The sequence below is a fragment of the Spermophilus citellus genome (genome assembly GCF_964194105.1).
Source record: "Spermophilus citellus genome assembly, chromosome: 16".
NCBI lineage: Eukaryota > Metazoa > Chordata > Mammalia > Rodentia > Sciuridae > Spermophilus > Spermophilus citellus.
Window position 1 is genome coordinate 52994508 of NC_138196.1, and position 21831 is coordinate 53016338.

The 21831-nt window shown below is 41.0% G+C and overlaps 1 protein-coding gene across 8 annotated transcripts in view; it reads right to left on the bottom strand.

The window, feature by feature from the left end:
- The window catches only part of STOX2 (storkhead box 2), a 227520-nt gene that overhangs the window by 114397 nt on the left and 91292 nt on the right, over positions 1-21831 (bottom strand). The gene's annotated exons all lie outside the window — the stretch shown is intronic.

Sequence of the window (21831 nt, forward strand, 5' to 3'; positions counted from 1 at the left end):
TTGTGTTATTGACTATAGAGTTGTAATGTTCGATTGAAAGGGGTAAGAATTTTAACTTTGAAATTCTCTTCACTTAAAACTTTATGAAGTTTGTAACAGTTGAAGGAATTTAAGGGATAATAAAATGTAAACTCCATGACACTAAGAGTTTGCTCTAGTGATTGCTGCTCTTTGTTCTTATTTTATTCATAGTTATTGCTCCAGGGGCTAGCAATACCTGGGGGTGACTAAGGAATGCCTATGAAGCACAGGGGAAGATTTGGGTTGAAGCCTTCCCAGATACATCAACTGCCTTTTAAAAATTAAATGTGTAAGAGTATGACTTGAAAAACCAGATGAACTGGACTTAATGAAAATTTTGAAATTGTATGCATCAAAAGACATTGGAAACAGAGAAAAAAAGGCAAGACACAGAATGGAAGAAAATATTTGCCAATCATAAATATAATAAAGGATGGATATCTGGAATATATAAAGGAGGCCTAAAATTTAACACAGCAACAAATATGCAATAACCCAATTCCAAAATGGCAAAGAACTTGAGAAGATATTTCTGCAAAGAAGATACACAAATGGCCAAAAAGCACATGAAAAATGCTCACATCACTTATAATTAGAGAAATGCAGATTAAAGCTATAATAAAGTACCACCTCACACCCATTAGGATGGCAACTATCAACAACAACACAGAAAACAACAGTGAAAAAAAACTGAAAGCAAGGTGTCAAAGAGATATTTATTTATACACCAATGTTCATAACTGCATTCTTCACAACAGCTAAAATGTGGAAGCAATCCAAGTATTTATCAATGGATAAATAAAATGCAGTATACATATTCAATGGAATATCATTCGGCCTTCAAAAGGAAGGAGATTCTGACACATGCTACAACACAGATGAACCCTGAGGACATTATGCTAAGTGAAAAAAAGTCACAAAAAAGGGCTGGGGGGCTGGGGATGTGGCTCAAGCGGTAGCACGCTCATCTGGCATGCGTGCGGCCCGGGTTCCATCCTCAGCACCACATACCAACAAAGATGTTGTGTCCGCGGAGAACTAAAAAATAAATATTAAAAAAAAAATTCTCTCTCTCTCTCTCTCTCTCTCTCTCTCTCTCTCTCTCTCTCCCCCCTCTCTCTCACTCTCTCTTTAAAAAAAAAAAAAAAGGGTTGGGATTGTGGCTCAGCGGTAGAACGCTCCCCTAGCACAGGTGGGACCCGGTTCCATCCTCAGCACCACATAAAAATAAAGGCATTGTGGTGTGTCCATCTACACCTAAAAAATAAATATTAAAAAAAGTCACAAAAAGACAATTAGGTGGGCTGAGATTGTGGCTCAGCGGTAGAGCATTCACCTAGCACATGGGAGACTCTGGGTTCGATCCTCAGCACCATATAAAAATAAAATAAATAAAGGCCTTGTGTCCAACTACAACTAAAAAATTTAAAAAATATATTTTAAAAAAAGACAAATATGCAGGCCCACAATCCCAGTGACTTAGTAGGCTGAGACAGGAGGATTACAAGATCAAGACCAGCCTCAGCAACTTAGCAAGGCCCTAAGCAACTTAGTGAAACCCTGTCCCAAAATAAATTTTAAAAATAAAAATAAAAAGGGCTAGAGAGATGGCTCAGTGGTTAAATGTCTCCAAGTATATATTAAAAAAAACTAATAGTGTATGATTCCACATATATGAAGACTCAGAATAGTCAAAATTATGAGACTCGGAGGAGAATGATGTTTGTTAGGACTGGGGGAGGGGCTAGTGGGGACTCACGGAGTAGAAAGTATTAATCTTACAAGATGAAACAACTATGAAGATGGACGGTGGTGACAGATGCTGATGTTCTGGATTTATTTCATTTTGCTAAACTATATCCTTAAAATAGTTAAAATTATAAGTTTATTGTGTGTATTTACCTTGATAAAAATAACAACTTTTAAAAAATTAAATACATCAGGGCTGGGGATATGGCTCAACTGGTAGCGCGCTCGATCCTCAGCACCACATACCAACAAAGATGTTGTGTCCGCCGAGAACTAAAAAATAAATATTAAAAATAAAATTTTCTCTCTCTCTCTCTTTAAAAAAAAAATGTTGTGTCCACCAAAAACTAAAAAATAAATATTAGAAAAATTCTCTCTCTCTCTCTCTCTCCCCCCACTCTAAAAAAAAATACATCAAATGTACAGATGTAATTAAGTATTCAAGGGAATTATTTCATTGTGTTTCTAAATAAAACTAATGGTTGAGTAAAGGGAATTTAATCTTCAATTTGAGTTGATCAAATGCTTTTCAAAGTCACAACTCTAAGAGTTATGGTTTCTATTTTTCTTATTTTAAAAATAAGCAGATTTTAGAAACCTCTAAAACTGTGAGCCCCCCCCAAAAAAAAACCCTTTTGTTCTTTTTAAGTTAATATCTCAGGTATTTTCTTATAGTAACAGAAAGCTAGCAAGTAAAGCAAAGCTTGATATTTGAATTTGAACCATTTGTATTCTGAACATTAATTAATGGTCTAAGTATCTGTAAACAACCTTTGCTGTATATAGAATTCCCCACCTCCAACAATTAAAAGTCCACACTGACTACAAACTGTAGGATAAAATAAATCAGAGAGAAACTGAACTACTGAAGTAATTTTTTAAGGTTGATTTGAGTAATAAATAAATAAATAAATGTAAGCATTTAAATGTAAGAAATAACAGAACTGATCCTGAACATGTAGCCCAGAGAAGATCAATCTCAGTCCAGAATCTTCCAAACACATAGCATCATAGATACAAGGAAGGTCATGGATACAATATTAGCAACTTCCATTAGTGCATTAAATTCATCAAATTGGAATTTTCATGTACATTCCATTGAAACTGAAACCAAACTGCCCCTGGCCTCTTCTCTGGCAAAGCATGGCTTTGATGTAGTAACATGACTTCAGCATGCGAAGAGGAATAAGTGTGTATGCATTTACATAAGCATGGAACTTTGTGATTCAAATATTTCTTGAATAAAAATCAGAGTCCTAAATCTGATAGTAATTTATCTTTCTGCTTCTTTCTGGAACATGAATTACAAAAAAAAAATACTAGCAGTTTAATTTTATAAATACACTGAGTAACAAGTTAAAAAAAAAAAATACACATACACACCTTGGTGTAAGGTGGTTGTGTGGCCCAGGTTATGAAACAGAGGACATCAGAAAAAGAGTCAGTCCCTGAAGGACTGAGGCTTTCAGAGGCTTGTAAGATGGAAAACTGAGGGGGGGGGATTTCTTACAAGATGAATATCTACACCCGTATATTCATGTTCACCTACATATGCCCTCCTATGGCAGTAAGTTAGCGACCAAGGCTTTGTCCCTGGGGCACATTTGAAAGATGTTTTTGGCAACTCCTAGTTAGAACTTCATCAGAAAGCTCTAGCACTTTATGGTCGTTCCCAAAAGATGCTCTCTCCTCCTGTGGACCCCCATGTGTGCATTTAGTTCTGCATCTCTCAAAGCTGTGCTGCAGGGAATGCTTGTCCAAGACTTGTTCACAGCTGTGATTTGAAAAGAGAGCTTATTGTCAAGTAAGTTTGGAAAATATTTTATTTAAAACAGGCCTGCCAGACCTCTCTGAGCGTTTGAATGTTGGTGTATATTGGAAACCTAGCCCCTCAAATGCTAATCAAGCTCTAAGAGGAAAAGGAGCATTTTAAAACTCTGAATCTTTTCTAGATCCTTCGGGTTACTCATGAACCGCGTTCATATCATGTAACTGAACAGGCTAGGTCCCAGTGATGTGCAGGGATGCTGCCACTAACACCAGGTTGCTGCTAAGTCAGAGAGCTTAAAGACACGGCCTCCATAAACTTAGCTTAGAACAAGAAAGAAGAAAATAAAATGCAAGCCAGCAGGAGTGTGCTCTGGAGCCATGGCATTCAGTAGGGATCAAGAAGAGAATCTAGAAAAGTGAAAACTACCCAAGTGTCCATTGATGGATAAATGGATCAAGAAAAAGTGGTACAGGGCTGGAGACGTAGCTCAGTGGTAGAGTGCTTGCCTAGTATGTACGAGGCCCTGGGTTCCATCCCCAGCTCCCACACACACACACACACACACACTCACACACACACACACATACTCACACACACAGTGGTATAAAATGGAACGATATTCAGCCTTCAAAAGGAAGGAAATTCTGACATATGCTATAACACGGAGGAACCTTCAAGCCATTCTGCTAAGTGAAATAAACTGGTCCCAAATGGACAAATGTATGAGTTCACTTAGAGGAGGATCCCAGAGTAGCCAAATTCAGAGAAGCAAAGGAGAAAGAGGCCCACCAGGTGCCAGAGACAGGGATAATGGTTACAGAGCATCGGTTTGGGAAGAAGAAAAAGTTCTGGAGATGGATGGGGCTGATTGTCACACAATGATGCAAATGCACTTAATAAGAATAGAGTTCAAACAACAAGGTCACAGTCAAGAAGTGGCTTTGTATGAGCATGGTACAGAGGATGAGTTTTTGAATCGTTCTTTGAGCCTTACTTGCACACACACGGGGGGGGGGGGGGGGGGGGGGCGCACGTTCCTTCTTTTATTATATTTAAAAACAAAGCCTAATATCAGATCATAAATACAAAAGAGAAGCTCAAAGGCACACTGACATGGTCAGGTTCCACCCAAATGTTACTGGAAAATGAGTTTTTAAAAGACCCATAGAAAAATGTTTTAAGCATTTAAAAAAAAAAAAAAAACTTTATAGACACCGACATTATTGCTCTTTAAATTTGATATTAAATACATTAGCAAATGTTGCATTTTCAAATGCATCCTCCTCTTATTTAATAAACCAATAATTGTTAAAGCTGAATTAAAGCCAAATCTTCATTATTATATTTATTTTAAAGACCTGGCTCAAACGTCACTTCACATTTGATCATCCCCTAACTGCCAATTTGTAAATGGGACCATTTGTACTTTTGCTGGTCCAATCTGAACCTTATAACATTTCCAGATGCATAAAGATAACTGTAAGGGTGTCTTGTCCTGTGACCTGTGACCTGCTGTGACCTGTGACCTCAAGAAAAGGAAGCAGTTGTCTGCACAGCCTGGAATCACCCATGTACCCAAAGCTTAACTTCTGATCCAGGCCTTACCCTTTCCAGGGCTGAAGATGTACAACTATGCTGGGTGCAGGACAGTCCCCTGCTCCCTTCTGCATAGGGCAAGGAGGTCCCCTCACCACATGCTTCAGTGATGACCCAGATTTCCCTACACCGGGGCTTGGCATGGAAAACAGCAGAGCACAGGGGTGTGGTGTGTGGGACAGTATCTAGGACACCTTGTAAAATTCAAATGCGGCTTTTCTGGAATAAGGATAGCAAGAGGGAAAAAAGGATGAGGAACAGTGAAAGGATGCAAGCCAATCGGGGACACCTGCACACCCCCACGTGAGGCTTTCTCCAGCCCCTGAGGGTCTCATCACTTTGGGGCACCCTATGCTAAGTAGGCTGTGCCCACCTCTGCTCCCACCTGGAGCTCGCCACAGGCATGGAAGAAAGGAATTGCTTGCTTTGTTCTGCATAGCAAAACCAGCCCATCATCTCTTTATGGCTTCTAAAGTCTCAGGAGGCACTTATTTTATAATATTATTGTTTCTCACATTGAGGCCTTCACCAGAGCATTATGCAAAAGGAAAGAGGGCACACTGACTACTAGGCACAGGAGGGACATAATTGGACATGCCGTTAAATTTTTAATCCAGCGAGAACTGGCTGCATACAGGCACAAAGGAACTCTGGGGTTGGAGCAGATGCTGTAAAACTGAATTTTGATGACGGATGCCTATTAAAACACATCAAACTGTACACTTCAAAAAGGATGAGTTTTATGATAACTGTCATGAAATTTGTGCCTCCATAGAGCTGTTTTAAAAAAAAGTTACCAAGCCACAGGGTGGAAAATAATACAGAAAACAAAGTGGTACAACAAATGAGGCGAGTCTGGATTTGAATTCCAGCCACAGAATGGAGAAGAGTGGACAGGAAGCACGGCCACGTTCGAGCCTGCTGAGCAGGGGCAGGGTGGGGGAGGACACAGGTCATAGAGGTCGCCAGTCTTGATGGACAGGTGACCCCACACATAGAAACTTGGAAGTCTTTCTTAATTTTGATCTCCTTTTTCCTGAACTCTCTAATACTTCTCATTCATGCTACCTACTATGGCCCTTGTCCTCACAGTACTTCTCAGTGTTAAGTAATTTCTAATTATATATACTAACATTTTTCCTCTTATAACAGAACTGAGAATCTGACCATTGCCAAATCCATTCAGAACTTGGGTCCTCTTTTGGTTTCTTGCTTGATGATCACCTCCACTCTCTCCTCTTAAAACTCCACTTAGCCCTCCTATTTTTGATTACACCTCTGCACATTTAGTACAGGTGTTCTCAGATTCACCTCCAATCACCCTTTCTTCCCATCTGCTATCCACTGAGTTTGACAACATCCACTGCTTTGTTTTAACCTCTGTTAGTGGATGATTTCCAAATATTCCTCACCATCCCAGACCTTTCCCCTGGATCCCCAAGTCTTTATTTCCTTCTGTCAATTGTGTGTCTTCTCTGAATACTCCATGAACCATCAAGCTCAATCTGCTCATTACACTGAATTCATCACCTTCCCGTCACTCTTCCAGCCTCTGGGTCTTGGCACACGTTTCCAGACGTGGTGGTTAGTACGTTCCCACCATCCAGTCTTCCCAGACAAGAACCTAGGAACCATCCCTAGTGCTCCTGTCCCTTAATGCTCTTGCTCCATGCAGCCCAGGCCCATCACTCCACTCAATCTGTCACCATACTGTGTGTTTCTGTCGCCTTCCTATGTCCTATGTCCTAAAGGCCTGGGCTAGAAGAGGGAGCCCCTAAACAGAAAACCAGCTCTGCTTACCAAAGACAACACAAAAAGTAACACAAATTTCAATGAAATCAGACCATGCTACAAAATGAAAATATTAAAAATTGCAATATATGATAAACTACATGTGATCATATACCTAATTTATTTGTTAAAATGCTTCCTTCAAAACAAGCATTTCAATTAAAAGAATGGAACTTCAGAATCAGTCACTGGGTTCATTAACAGTTTAAGGCCAAGATCAGGCTATATGTTTCAGTTTTTATATTGACTAGCATGGAGAAGTCTCAGGGAGAAGTCACGTGTGAACACCGTTGGGGATACTGGGAAACACGGAAGCATCTTCTCTGACAAGGCTGGGCACAATGAAGCCACTTACTTCTGCTCAATAAACCTTGCTACCAGATGTGAGCAGCAGAATCTGTATTTATTCTGCATATGCTGGTATTTAATAAAATCTATGCCTCCTCTTTCAGAAAACATCCAAAAGGCTCTTTTATCAAGCTTTCATGCCTCTCATCAAAATAGCTAAAATAAGTAAAATAGGAAGAATCCATAATCTGGCTGTTCACCTAACTGAAAGAAGCCAGTCCACTATGTTCTCAGTGTGTGGCCCATAAGTTGAATTTTGCAACCAGCCTTTCAAACTGTCTCCATCAAAAGCACTGTCTTTACAAATTAGCATGTGCTTCCACTATATTTCAAATCTAAAGTTATACTCATCAGCCTTCAAACAGACAAAGATCGCACCAAAATATGATCATTAATAAAGTCAGAAGCAAGGAGGGCCTCTCACCCAGACAACAAACCCCATGTCTATCTAAACCCCAAGTAGACAAATACCAGGTTTCTTCTCATGAAATTCAATAAGCCTCTGAATGAAACAATACTTGATTGGAGTCACCAAACTTGACAAGTTGGGGGCGGGGGAGTAGAAATTAAGTTGCCTGATTTACATGGCTGACAATTTTAACAATCCATTGAGTACATTTTTAAATTTTCCCTGTGCATCTCAGGCTTACAGTGTGTAAATAACAAGTGGTTAACTTTTGCTTCTACTGTCAAACTTCAGGAGGTAGAGCAGGACCTTCACCATGACATCTTCATGAACTTCTTCACACCACTCCTTCTATTGACCCCCAAACTCTACCTAACATCACAAAGCTGGGTTCCTCAGATGATCATGACAGTACCAACTTGTTTGTACTCAAAACAGTACATGCTGAGAGCCACAGCCAGTTGGAATGGCCCCTGGCATTTTGCCAGAAGTAATGGTTGAGAGGCGAGCCATTAAGATGATGTTGGATTGATTCAATTGTATATTAGACTTTTACTGTCCAGTAATAGGATGGCTCTTGCTGCCTCAGGCGGGCGCCCGCTACTTTGGAGTTCCCATCAAGTTCTCGCAGGGTTCCGAGAGTGAGTGCTCAAGCACAACCAGGTGGTGTTCCCAGAGAGTTCCCGGGGAGAGTTCCGGTTGGTGTGTGAGGTGTTGCTGGAGAGTTCCGGTTGGTGTGTGAGGAGCCGCGTGGGTGGAGAGTTCCCGGGGAGTGCGTGGAGTGCTAGTGGAGTTCGGGCAATAAAGTTTCCTGTTTGAAGATACAAGTGCTTTGTAGCGGCTTGTGATTTGTGCCCAGCCAGACTGCAGCAAGTACACAAAAATGTAGCTGTCATCCTTGTAAATGATGTGTATCTCATTTGAACAGGGTCTTAACGTACTTTGCCACATTAGTGGACTTTTGTGTGGTAGAAAGTATTTTTTCATGGTTATTCTCCTACTCATTACAAAAATCATGAAAATTATGGGAGCTGCAAATCCCATTTAATGAGCAGATAAAGTGCATTACGAAGCAATATGCTAAAGTAAACCACAGAATTTGGACCACACAGAAATCGCCTCCACCTAGTGATACTGCCAGACTCCCCTGTGGAACATGCCGCCACAAAACTGACCCACCCAGCATCCATTCTGGTATCAATTTTTAAGGCTTCCATTTATTTTCTAGTTTTATTTTTTTTTTTTAAAAATCACTACAAATAAAGTTCTCATATCTTCCCCCGATGCCCCAAAGAATCATCTTGGGCACTTGCTGCAATGTATAAAAGCACCGAGCAATGTCCATCCCTCAACAGTTATCATTTCCCATCTCAAGCCTTCTTGGAAGCTGCCCTGTTTACATGGGATGCTTAGTGCCTCCTGGGTCTCCTCAAAAACCCTCATTCATCCTCCAAGACATAAAATAAGGTCAGTTCTCCAAAGATTTTTCCATCTTCCTTTCTTTGTACTCCTATTTCCCTGCAATTAAAAGTCCTTGATTTGCTTATACAACAATAGATGCTCTTCCTATTATCTCTGTGTACAAGATAATGCCATAGAAAAATATCTGCCTGCCCTCCTCCTGGCTCATGATCTTCTCAAGAACAAAGGCTGTTTAGTTTATTGATCTAATGTTCACAGGGCACCTGCTATGGTTATAAGTACTGGAAAACAAAAATTTAAAAGCAAAACTCTATAACAACCACAAGAACAAAATCTTCCGTCATGAAGGAGTCCACTCTAATGGGAGGAGATCATTAAAGCCATTACTTAGTAAATTGTATAGAGTATATGCAATGGTAATATGTGTGATGGAAGAAAGCAATACCACTTCCTAAGACTGAAAATAATGCCATTTGTGGTTCAAAATGGGATGGTCAGGAAAGATGTCACATATTTAATCATTTTATGCCTGGTGCATTTCAAAAAATAGTGACATGGCTCCCTGACTGCAAAGCCCGGCTGCTGGCCTACTAGGCCTTGCAGAGAAGAGGCAGCAGAGCAGTGGAGAGGTGGAATGGCTGCCTAGGTGGGTTGGAGTGGCTGGGGGGCAGCAAGCACAGCCTGGGACATGCATGGATCCCACCATGCAGGCCTAGCGGTCCTGAGGTGCTGCAAGCCAAGGTGCTATGGCCTGTCATCCTTCTGTGGCCAGACCTACACATGGTAAAACACACCTGCTGCAGAAGCCTGCTACTTGCAGTGCAGCAGCCCAGAACCTGCAAGCATAGACCACTAGACAACCTTCACCTCCCATTCCTGATCTGCTGAGAAAGAACAGAAGTGCGACACCTGACTAGAAGTCAGGACTGGGGAGTTGACCAATCGTGTTAGTACATTTCCAAATTCTAATTAGCATAAATTTGGACTAATAGCATGTTTACAAACCCTAATTGGAATTAAGGTTAAACCAACAGCAGTGACCCAGGTGCTCATAAACCCCCAGACTAGCACACTGCACGGAAGAAAACCTGCTATGGTGTCTCTTGCACTTCAAGAGTTCTGGTCCTGTGTCTATTCTTCAATAGATCCTACTCTTACACTCACTCATCCTGGTCTGTGGATTTCATTCTTCAAATTCATGAGACAAGAAGAAGAAATTGATGGTGAGCTGCCGGGGTCTGGGGCATGGCCTGCCATTAAGAGCTGCAACATTTCTGGGCTACAGAGGCCTACAGCTTGTGCAGACCCCACCTGGCAGTGGAAGCATTGAATCGAGTTTCATCTCAAAACTCCAGCAGGGCCGTGATAAATGTGTGCCATGATATGCTAGTGTTAGGCCCCCTTCGGTGCTATGTTCCTAGCAGAGGGGCATCAGATGCCATGGATTTATAAAGTAGATTTAGGATAGTAAAGGAAAAAATGTTATGTCTACTTCATCTTCTCTAATATCCTGCATAGCCACGAATTGGTAAGAATTCTTGTGTCTCAGGGAAAAATAAATATTGCCATATGTTTGCTTAGAACTTTCTGTGGTTAGGACCTTATATGTCCCCAAAGGCCCATGTGTTGGAGCCTTAGACAACAGGGAGGCAGGATTGGGAGGTGGTGGAAACTTGAAGAGGTGGGGAGGTCTTTAGGTCATTGAGGGCATGCCCCTATGCCCTCTGGTGACCTTCCTGGCCATGAGGTGACCAGGTTTTGTTCTACCATGTACTTTCACTGTGATGTGACACCTCGGCTCAGGCCCCAAAGCAACAGAACCAATGGATCCTTTGGCTCCAAAACTATGAGCCAAAATAAATCTTTTATATTTGTAAGTTGATTATCTCAGGTATTTATTATAGTGACAAAAACCTAACACAGGACTTTGCAATTTATTGAGCCTTATAAGCAAAGCAGGGAAGTCAGGGATTATTTTCAGAATTTAAAATGAAAAACCCATGGTTCTGAGACAGAAGCAACTTGTCCAAAGTCATACCGAGGTCAAAGAACTAGAATTGCAGTCTTAGGATTTCTAGACCAGGATTTTTTTTTCTGCCCTATCCACCATATTTCTATCATGCCTAATGTGAGCAGTAACTAAACTTAAAGCTTCCCTTGTTCACTGTGGTTTATGTGGTCTGAATGAAGTTCATGTCAGTCTTTCTATTGCTAGAATATCCCCAATTTTTAGGTTATCTTGTTAATAAGTTATTATGAATATATGTGCATTTATACAGATGGTGCATGAGATTTAGAGTTAAATCCACACGCCTCCTTCAGACTAATCAATCTTGAAAGTTTTCTTTTTCTCAGTTCTGTTTGCAGGTCACCACAGAGCTGCTTCCCAAGCCAATGAAAAACCACACTGTAACACAGATGGATTTTAAAGGCTGGATCCTTTTTCCAACACGCGGCTTCCTGCAATTTAAGGAAATGTTATACTGAACAATTAAAATCATATATCAAAAAAGAAGCAAAACTCAAATATTTCCTGTTTCATCAAATTACAGTAATTGTAAAAACTAAGGCTCCAAATATTTAAATTCCAGACTTTATTTAAGAATAACTTCTTTAGGGCTGGGAATGTAGCTCAGTGGTAGAGCACTAGCCTACCATATGTGAGGCCCTGGATTTTAGTCCCAGAATAAGAACCAAAAAAAATCTTCTTTAACTCCAGCAATGATAGGACTTTTGTGTGATACCCTTCAATAATTACTAACAACATTTTCAATGGCAATGTAAAATGAAAAATATAGAGATGTTATTATTTAAAAACTTCTGCTAAGACTATTTGAAGGACTTTTAAAATCTGTTTCAATATTTAGCAGTTTAAGTAATTAAGCTTATGAATACTAACCTTAAATCTTCCTATGATTATTCACATGATATGTTAAAGGTACCGTGGTATTTTTATTTCAAACATAGGAGGTCAGAAAACCTAGCAACAGTTTGCTGGAACTTTAATTAGAGTTACCACGTTACTTATTCAACTAGGATTTTTTTTGTTTTGTTTTGTTTAGTACAAAGGATGCTATTGATTACACTAGAACAAAACATTTAAACCAGTATGCTCCTGGGCAAACTAGAACTTAAGGTCACCCTACTTTAAGTGAAAAGAAGCCAGTCAAGATAATCTGTTTTGTTTTATAAGAGAAACAAATTCTAAGTGTGACACAAGAAAAATTACCAGTAGTTTCAGAGACTTTTTAATGTAAAGTATTAGTGTGTTAGGGTAACTAGCTTCTCTTCTCTCATCCCTGAGTAGAAAGATGAAGACTCAAACATTTGCGGCAAGAGGTTAATTTTTGGCAAGACATATACCAAACTGGCCTCATGACTCCATTTACCAAAAAACAAAGACAAAAATCTCTATGGCAAATGCTGCCAGTAACAAGATCATGGGAACATGAAGTCCAGCATGACCTGCATTTTCCAGACATTTCTTCCCTCTTGCTCTCTCAGTTTGCACAGGGAATGAGGGAGCATGATTTCCAAGAGGCCAAGGGCTCCCTCCAGTCCACCAAGCCACAGACACTGGCAGCAGAGGAAAGGGGCAAGCCCTAACCTTGCTCACGTGCACGTGTTTCAGAACACAAGCCGGACGCAATCTGCAGTCCACACCTAGTCTCAGCTCACGAGGGCGTGTCCATGTGATCACACCTCCCAGCCAGACAGCCTTCCAGCCCGACAGCTGGCTGTTCCCTACCTCTCTCTGCAGGGGAAAACATCCTAGAAATGAGATAAGGCACAACCCAAAAGCCACAAGAGAGAGACAGGTCAAACCCAGAGATTGAGGGGTGGGGGTGACACGGTTTTATTCCAAAATCTTACAGACTAATTTCCAGAGGGTGTCTGATCTGGCTTCCTGCCCCTACATACATCTCACTTCTCCCCTGTCTCTGGTTCTTGGTCAGATGTCCCACTCTTGTTGTGTTGGTATGTGTCTCTCACATTGGTCTGCCTCCCCTTCAGGGTTCCCACCCGTGCTTACTGTCACCTCAGGCCTCAGCCTACTCCAGTCCCCCGCTTCCCTGGCTTGCTCAGCTCTGACACGTGGCAGAAGTAGGCCAGGCAAAGGCAGCGAGGCCTAAGACAATGATATCCAAATGCCAGGCAGAGAGCAAAGGCACTGTTGGGACTAAGGGAGGGGACAAAATCTAAAATTAGGGTGGATTTTCTTCTGTGAGAGAGGGGGTGGTAACTTCACTTCCAGACTATGAAAAGAAGATAGATATGTATGTATCTATATATGTGTGTGTGTGTGTGTGTGTGTATGTGTGTGTATATATATGTGTGTGTATTGTGTGTATATATGTGTGTGTATGTATACATACACATATACATACAAACATACATACATACATACACACACACTTTTTTTTTTAATCAAAGTGGAAAGATTTAAAGGAAGAGGTGGGAAAATAGAGCAATTAGAAGCTGAAAGAAGAGTGTCTCTGGGATTTAGGGTTTATGAAAAGGCCCAACAGCCCAGTGGAAAGGAGACATGGAGGGAGAAGAGACAGGTGGGCGAGACAGGTGCTCCTAATGAAGGTCCCCAGCCAGGATCCTGTCAGAGTGAAGGTCCTCTAAGTTGCTGCAATGTTAGAAAAAAGGAAAGACCACCTTTGCAAAGGGCTCAAGTCCATCAAATTTAGTTAACCCTGTGTTCGTATTTATTGTTTATTCATTTAAGGTATTTGTATTAGTTTGCTAGGGCTGCTGTAACCAAAACCACCAAATGGTTTCAACAATGTAAGATGGAGATCAAAATCCAAGGGTCAGTAGGGTTGGTTCCTTCTGAGGCCTGTTCCCTGCCTCTCTCCTGGCTTCCAGAAGTTGCTGGTAATCTTTCATCTTCCTTGGCTTCTGCTTTATCATATTTGTCTTCACATGGTATTCTCCCTATGTGCATATTTGTGTCCAAATTTCCCCTTTTATAAAGATGACAATCATATTGGATTAAGGTCCACCCTACTCCAGCATGATTTGATCTTAACTAATTACACCTGCAAGGACCCTGTGTCCAGATAAGATGCTATTCTGAGCTATTTAGGTTTAAGACTTCAACAATTGTGGAGGATAAAAGTCACACTCAGGGCTGGGGATGTGGCTCAAGTGGTAGCGCGCTCGCCTGGCATGTGTGCCGCCCGGGTTCGATCCTCAGCACCACATACCAATAAAGATGTTGTGTCCACCAACTAAAAAATAAATATATAAAAAAAAGTCACATTCAAACCACAACAGTGTGGTTGAAGACAATTCTTCAAATCTTTCGAACTCCTAAAGCAAAGCCAGATTCATTAAGAAAGAAAGAAATTGACCAAGCAAGACAGAGCCCAACAACACATCAAGTACCTCTTTGATAGTTTATAAAAGCAAATCTTTCTCTTTGGTAAACCTGTTCCTCCCTTACACAGGAAGGAGCCAGCTTGTTTTCTAAGGTCCAGAAAAAGGGACCATTTGCCCCCTTCCTTTACACAAAGCTCAGTGAGCTCAAGGACCAACTGAAAATCAGCTCTGCTTATGGCCACCAGCGTGACTGTGTGGTTTGAGTGGTTTGGGCACTTTCTAAAGTGCAGCGGGGAGAGAGGGAGGGGAAGGACAGAACTCAGATGTTTAATGCTCATTAACAGGAGCAAGAGTCTGCCTCATTCCAGTGAAGCCATGTGAACCTCCTGCTTTTGCTTGCCAAGCCCCAGGGCCCAGAAATAAGCAAGTCAGAATAAGAAGTAGCCATGGGATTAGCGAGGAACAGGCAAGAGAACGCATGCAGGCCCTGGGAAGCTGGCAGTCAGGCCTCTCAAAGGCTCCTTCAAGCCCAGGGGGGAATTGGAAGCATGGTTCATACCCAGGGATCCAGGTGGCATGTTAGGAAGACAGTGGGCCCTGCCTGCCCAAGTAAAATGCACCCATGTGAGCATCCCTGGGTCTCAATAGCCCCACCTGTAAAATGGGATAGCAACAGGGCTCAAGGCTGAGCCCTAAAGCTCAATAAGACACTACATGTGAACGGCTTAAAACAATGCGTAAGAAAGAGGAAATACTATAAATGGGAACTATTACAGGGTAAGTATCCTAATCCAAAAATCCCAAATCCAACATCCTCCAAAATCCAAAATCTTTTTAGTGCCAACATGAGGACAGAAGTAGAAAATTCCACACTGTGAAAATCTTTAATTATTTAATTAAATTAATTATTTAATTATTTATTTAAATTATTTAAAATATTATATAAAGTTACCTTTGTGCTATGCATATAATATGTATGTAAAGTATAAATTAATTTTGTGTTAGACTTGGGTCCCATCCCTAAGATATCTCATGACATGTGTAAATAGTCAAGTAGCTGTGCACCTCCCACCCCACCCCCCAAATTCTGAAATCCAAAATACTTTGGTCCTAAGCATTTCTGTTGGAGATACTCAACCTGGACTAGTACTCATGGGAGGGCAGAAGCTAAGGAGATTCTTGCTTAGAGCCTTGAATGTTCATCCTTTGTAAAATGAAGTTCTCAGAAGAATTACAAAAAAAAAAAAAAAGGACAACTCCAATACCATATTTTTCTCCCATGGGATGGGAGGATTCAGACAGGCCTCAGGTATTTGGCTACCATTCTACAGTGTTAACAGAGGTATGAGCTTTGGAGCATGATGTACATCCTGGATCCAACACTCATTAGATGCAAAACTTGGGCAAAGTCCAAAACCCCTGCTAAGCCATTATTCTCTCCAAGGTCAAATGGGAAAAAATAACTGTCCCTAATGTGTAAAGAATAAACGTGAACAGGGGATGTAAAGTGCTCAGCAGGGTGCCTGCTAACAACTAGTTCGTCAATCAGTCATTAGTAGAACATGCCTGATTACCAAGTGGGGAAGGTGGGTAGATTCAAGGCCTCCATTAGCTCATACAAGACCTTTGTAACAATTAGGAGAAAAGAAAGTTGCCTTTCTAATGACACATTTCTTTACCTCTCCAACAACCGTGGCAATGACTATACTGTACCAATCCATGATGTCCCTGATATAAATGGTGTCCTCTTGGTTAGGACACTCTTGTGCAGGGCAGGCCCTGAGTTGATCGGCCATGGAAAAGAATCTCAATATGAACATACCCTTCAAGAACTTAGCATGATCCTTTGGTAGAAGGTAGTGGCTGGGGGAGATGTGAGGTGATGATGGTGAGGGCAGATATTAAGGATCATTTGTTCAGTGTTCACTGTGAGATGTCAGTGATTGGGGCAGGGCTGGGTGACTGGTTATTTGAGAGAAAGATGGTTAGAAGGAAAAAACCCAGCTGTTGATTCTCCTTTCCTATGTATCTTACCCTGATAATACTTACTTAACTCTAGCCTGGTTCTCTCTTCATTCTGTACCTGGGAAGTGCCCTACCAAAGCCAAGGGCTACACGTGTGAGTACAAATGTTAGCTTTCTTTCCCCTTCTCTTGATCTCCCAGGGCCCCCAGTGGACTCACAGGCATGCAATCACATTCTCAAAATCTGTGTTATTGAAAAGTCCCCCAGATAGAAACATTCAATTTACAAAGTATGTCTTAGGTCTAAGACAACAACTCTACTTACCTTGCATCTGTCTACACCACCTGACAATCATCTGAAACTCCACCACAAGCCAAATAGCCTTCACACCCTATAGGATCCCTGCCTCTCCACCCTGTTCCTATTCCCTTCCAGAATCCTCTGTGCCCGCTCCGTCACTTGGGCCCTAATCTCTGGTGACAGATAGGCTGGAGCTAGGAAACGGTTCCTTCTCTCTAGCCAGCAGTTTCAGATGACAGGGGCTGAGAAGAGACATGTTGACACTAGAATTCTGAAAGCATTTTTCCGTGTAAACATGGTTGAAAGGGGGTTAAATTTCTCTATTGGTTTCAGGCATCTGGTACTAGCCAATTGTAATCCATGAATTTAAAACACAAACATTTTAAAGGAGGAGTTCCTACAACTCCACAGGCCAAGCAGCAACATAGTTAAAGAAGAGATTCTAGGATATATGGTCCATCGGCCAAGGGAGATGCAGAAATTTGACTCATCCATCAGGCTGAATGTCCACATTGTTTAGCTTCCAGAAGCTGAGGCGTTTCCTCTTCCTTCCTCAACACCACTAACAGAGCAGATGTGAGGCAGCTGGCCAGCACAGAGCCCTCAGATGCAGGATCCTCATTGGTCTCCCTGCACAGAGCTAGAATCACCATAACTCAGCATGGCAAGGAGGCCCCGGACTGCAGTGGTGACCACAAAAATGCAGGCCTCTGGACATCTGGGTCTTTATTCCTAATTGCAAATCAGCTGTTCCAACTACAGGTAGGATTTATCAACCACTTAAGGCATTTCCACCCCCCCTCCTGAAATACTTTTCCTCTTGGACCAGCCAAAGCCAACGGCAGAGAGAAAAGGTGAAACACAACAAGACTCTGAAAGGTGAGGGAGGAGGACTTTTTCCAAACTGAGAAAGGTGGGTGGGGGTGGGGTATGTGATGGGGCCGTGGGAGAAAACATTGCAAGCACATCACAAAGGTGCGTGTGTGACCCCCAGTTACTGCAGGACACTGGTGTGGACTCTGCCCTGGAACTCAGTCTGACTAGGCCAGCAGATGATGAATGACTGTGGGAACATACTGTCCCCTCACTGCCCACATTCAGGGTCCTGATGAGAAAGGCAGCACCCTGAGCACACAAAATATCCTGCCCTCCTCTGGGTACCCTGCCATCTGCGCCCGATCCTTCCCCACCAGCTCATTCATGGGGATGTTTTCTTTCATGACTGTGGCTCCCCAAAAAATCCCATTTCCGATTCTCACTCCAACTCCCCCTAAACTTTTCCTTCAGGAAGACACATTTTCTCTCTGATTCTAGCCAGCTTGACTAAATGCCTCACTTTCTCATGAAGCAGACACGTGACAAAGCCCTTGTTTGGGCCCCTTCACTCCGCAAAGACAAAATCTCACGCCGATCTGAGAGTACTAATGGGATGTGATGTGCATTCAAAACCAGTTCTCGGCTTCTATCACTAAAGAAATTGAAAAGAAGTAGGAGAAATGGGAAATGCATTATCAACCATGCCTCACAAAGGAATCAACTCACGTCCCCTAGAATGCTTCCCTGGGATAGAGCCCGTAGTGAGTGGAAGATGTTTCTAAGTATAAACCAGGTAGCTGAACTCCAGGAATACAGGGCATGTGCACCTGCTCAAGCGAAGAATAATCGGTTCAGGACCAGCCAGCAAAAGTAACCTTGACTTTGTCCCTTACTGGAGTGACAAGTTTCTTTAAGATGATGATACTTAAACAAGGAGATACATAAGAAATAACTGCACTGTCTTAGGAAAACATCATATTAAAATTTACTAGTTTAGGTAGAAAGAATTAGAATACTCCCAAATTAAGTGACTATCTATTAAGTTCCTTAGCAAGTATAAAGCCATGCTTCATTTTAATAGTGATATTGAGAGTCCTTAACAGCATCTCTCTCTTTCCATTGACCTAAAACACTCACCATTTTTGACAGAGTCTGTTTCTCCTTTGAAAGGGAAAACATATTTGAAAATAAAAAGACCATATAATATTCATAATAGATCAAAAAGAATGACTATAGGGTATTTAATAACATTATAGAATTACTGATAATTTATTTGGGTTATCAGGTTAATAGTATTGTGATTATTTTTAAGTGTCTCTTAGAGACACACACTGAAATATTTATAAATCAAAACTATGTCTGGGTTCACTTCAAAATAACTGAGGGAAGAGGGGAGCTGGGGATACAGATGAAAGAGGATGAACTATAAACTGAAAACTCACTGAAGCTGGTGATTCAGTTTGTCTGTCTATTCTCTCTACTTTCATGTATATTAGAAAGTGAATATAATGGAAAGAAAAAAGCAACAGCTAAATAAAATGATCTGAATTTTAACTCTCCAATAATAACACGCGTTTCCTAGAAAATTTTCAATTAGGAGTCTGGACAGAGATGAAGAATATTACTAAATCCTATTCAGAAATAAGGAATCCAAAACACTGGAGCAAGAGTTAGGACATTGGTGCTCCAGCCCTGGTTTTGCCACATGTTAGCTTTGAGAACTTGAGCATGTCTCTTAACCTCTATGGGCATTGGATCAGAAGTTTTCCAAGGTCTCCTCCAGTGATAAGATTCCATGAAATATGAAGCCCACTTAAAAATAAGAAGCAAAATATGTCAGACAAGCCGTTTAAAGTGCACCCAGGCATAGTAAATTCTAACAGCTGTTAAAATTCTACAGTGCATTTGTTCAACTACAAAAACTAAGCACTGCACTTAAACATTGAAAGAAAGATACGTGTCTGACCCGAGCAGTCTTGCCTTTGTTCCTGCATATGCAATCAGAGGTATACTCCAGAATAAGGACAGATGAAGTGATAGAATTTAACCAAATTAGTTTTTATTGAACTCTTACAATATCCTAAGGTTAACTGACTCAGTTGGAAATGAGAAACGGTTTTACGTCTGGGAAATGCCCTGTTTTCTCTTTCACAATTGCTTTTAAAAAGTGGGAACACAGCACTCAGGAATCCATCAGGATCAATGTGTATTCTGAGTCAAGAATCAATGAACCGAAAACTCTACATACAGAAAAACAGAGAAGCCGCTAACTGGAATCAAGGGAATGGCACTTCATGTCAGGGATTCAGTTTCCCAATTCCATTTTGGAAATCCTTGTTAATAATAATGGCAGTAATAAAACAGGCTGAAATTTGTTTAAGACAAACGTTTTCACTGTGATTTTTTCGGAACAGCGAGTTGTGTTTATGCCCATTAGACCTGAAATCCTCATAGCTGTCACTTATCCGTACTTTTTTTACATAGCCCCCTTGGTCATAAAGTGTATTATAGAATGGCACTTTAGATGGGACCCTCATTACATGTAATTAATTCAGTTCTAGGTCAGCTCAAGTTCAAACCAGTCGAAATAAGTTATTTTTAAATAAATTAAGTTTCACCCCTAGAATGGAGAATGCCCAAAGTTGTCTGTATCTATAACAATTCTTTCCATTAGCTGTCGGTGTTGTGAGGCTGTATGGATGATGGCTCATATACCACAAAGAGAATTTAATCAGATGAAAAATGTAAACCATAGTAGGAAATAGGCTTGAGTGGAGATGAGAAAAACATAACTAAGCACAGGAAAATTGACTGCTTCTGTGCACTTCTGCCTAAACATCATCTTAAACAGAGATTTCAATGTTATTAACAGGTTTTCCCATGTTCACCAGATATTCACAGATGCTGAACTTAGTTTTCAAGAGTCTATTTCATTTAAATGTGCCATAGAGACATCCTTTCAATTCACTGACCCCACCTTTTCTTGGTTTCCATGACTGGTCTAAAATTTTCTTGCCTTTTTTTTTTTTTTTTGCAGTGGGAGGGGGGTACCCGGGATTGAACTCAGGGGCACTTGACCCCCCCTCAGCCACCTCCCCAGCCCTGTTTTGTATTTTATTTAGAGACAGGGGCTCACTGAGTTGCTTAGTGCCTCGCTTTTGCTGAGGTTGACTTTGAACTCATGATCCTCCTGCCTCAGCCTCCCCAGCTGCTGGGATTACAGTCGAGCATCACCGTGCCCAGCCTTTCTTGCCCTTTTGATGCTAAGGTTTTTCATTCTTTCATGTACGATCTCTGAGTTTATGGGCAACTTCAACAGTAGTTGGAACTCAGGAAAGACTATTACTTCAGTCTCACTGGAGGCAGAAAGGATCTCAGAGACCTGTGTCACCCTACAATCTTCTTCATTACAGTTGGCAGTTGTTTCTAGCATCTCTCCTTCACTTGGTACCTGAAGCATGAAGAACCCAACCAATGAGGTAGCAGTTGACAGTTACACCCAATGATTTTTTTTTTTACACTGAGAATTGAACCCAAAGGCACCTCACCACTGAGCCACATCCCCAGCTTCTCCCCCACTTTTGTTTTTTTAAGAGACAGGATCTCACTAAGTTGCTGAGATTGGCCTCAACCTTGCAATCCTCCTGCTTCACCTTCCCAAGCTGCTGGTATCACAGGCACGCACCACAGCACCTAGCAGTGGTCTAAATTTTGAATCTCCAACAATAACAGGTATTCCTTGAAAAAAAAAAAAATCTCTAAAAGCTCGTATACAAGTGAAAACAATCACTAAATCCTATCCTGAACCAAACAGTTGTAACTACTATCCCATAATGTTCTTTATCTGTCTTAACAAGATGCTAAAACGTTATGTTATGTTGGTTGTTCACATTTTAAAAGGAGAGGATAATAACCGAGAATTGTCAAATTCCATTCTCCCACAATCTTTTCTGGATGATCTTTCACTCCCTATCTCTCATTTTATCAGACAGCCCCCAAGTTAATTCTAACCTAAATATTTTAATGCTTCTCTTCCATTTTCCTGATGTCCAAATAGAGTTTTTATGAATGTATTTCATGTAGATGAAAAAATTATCTTTGTCCTTGATCTGGCTGTGACATTCTCTTTGTAAAATTCTAACAATATCATTCCATTGCTCTGAAAAATTAGCACCGTGTTTTTATTTTCCACTAGAAGATCTTTGGCTGGTTGAATTGGTTGGTTGGCTCATTGTTAGGTTTCATGCCTAGATACTTTAGATTAGAACCAAATAGTCTAATAACTAAAAAAAAAAAAAAAGAATATTTTTAAATC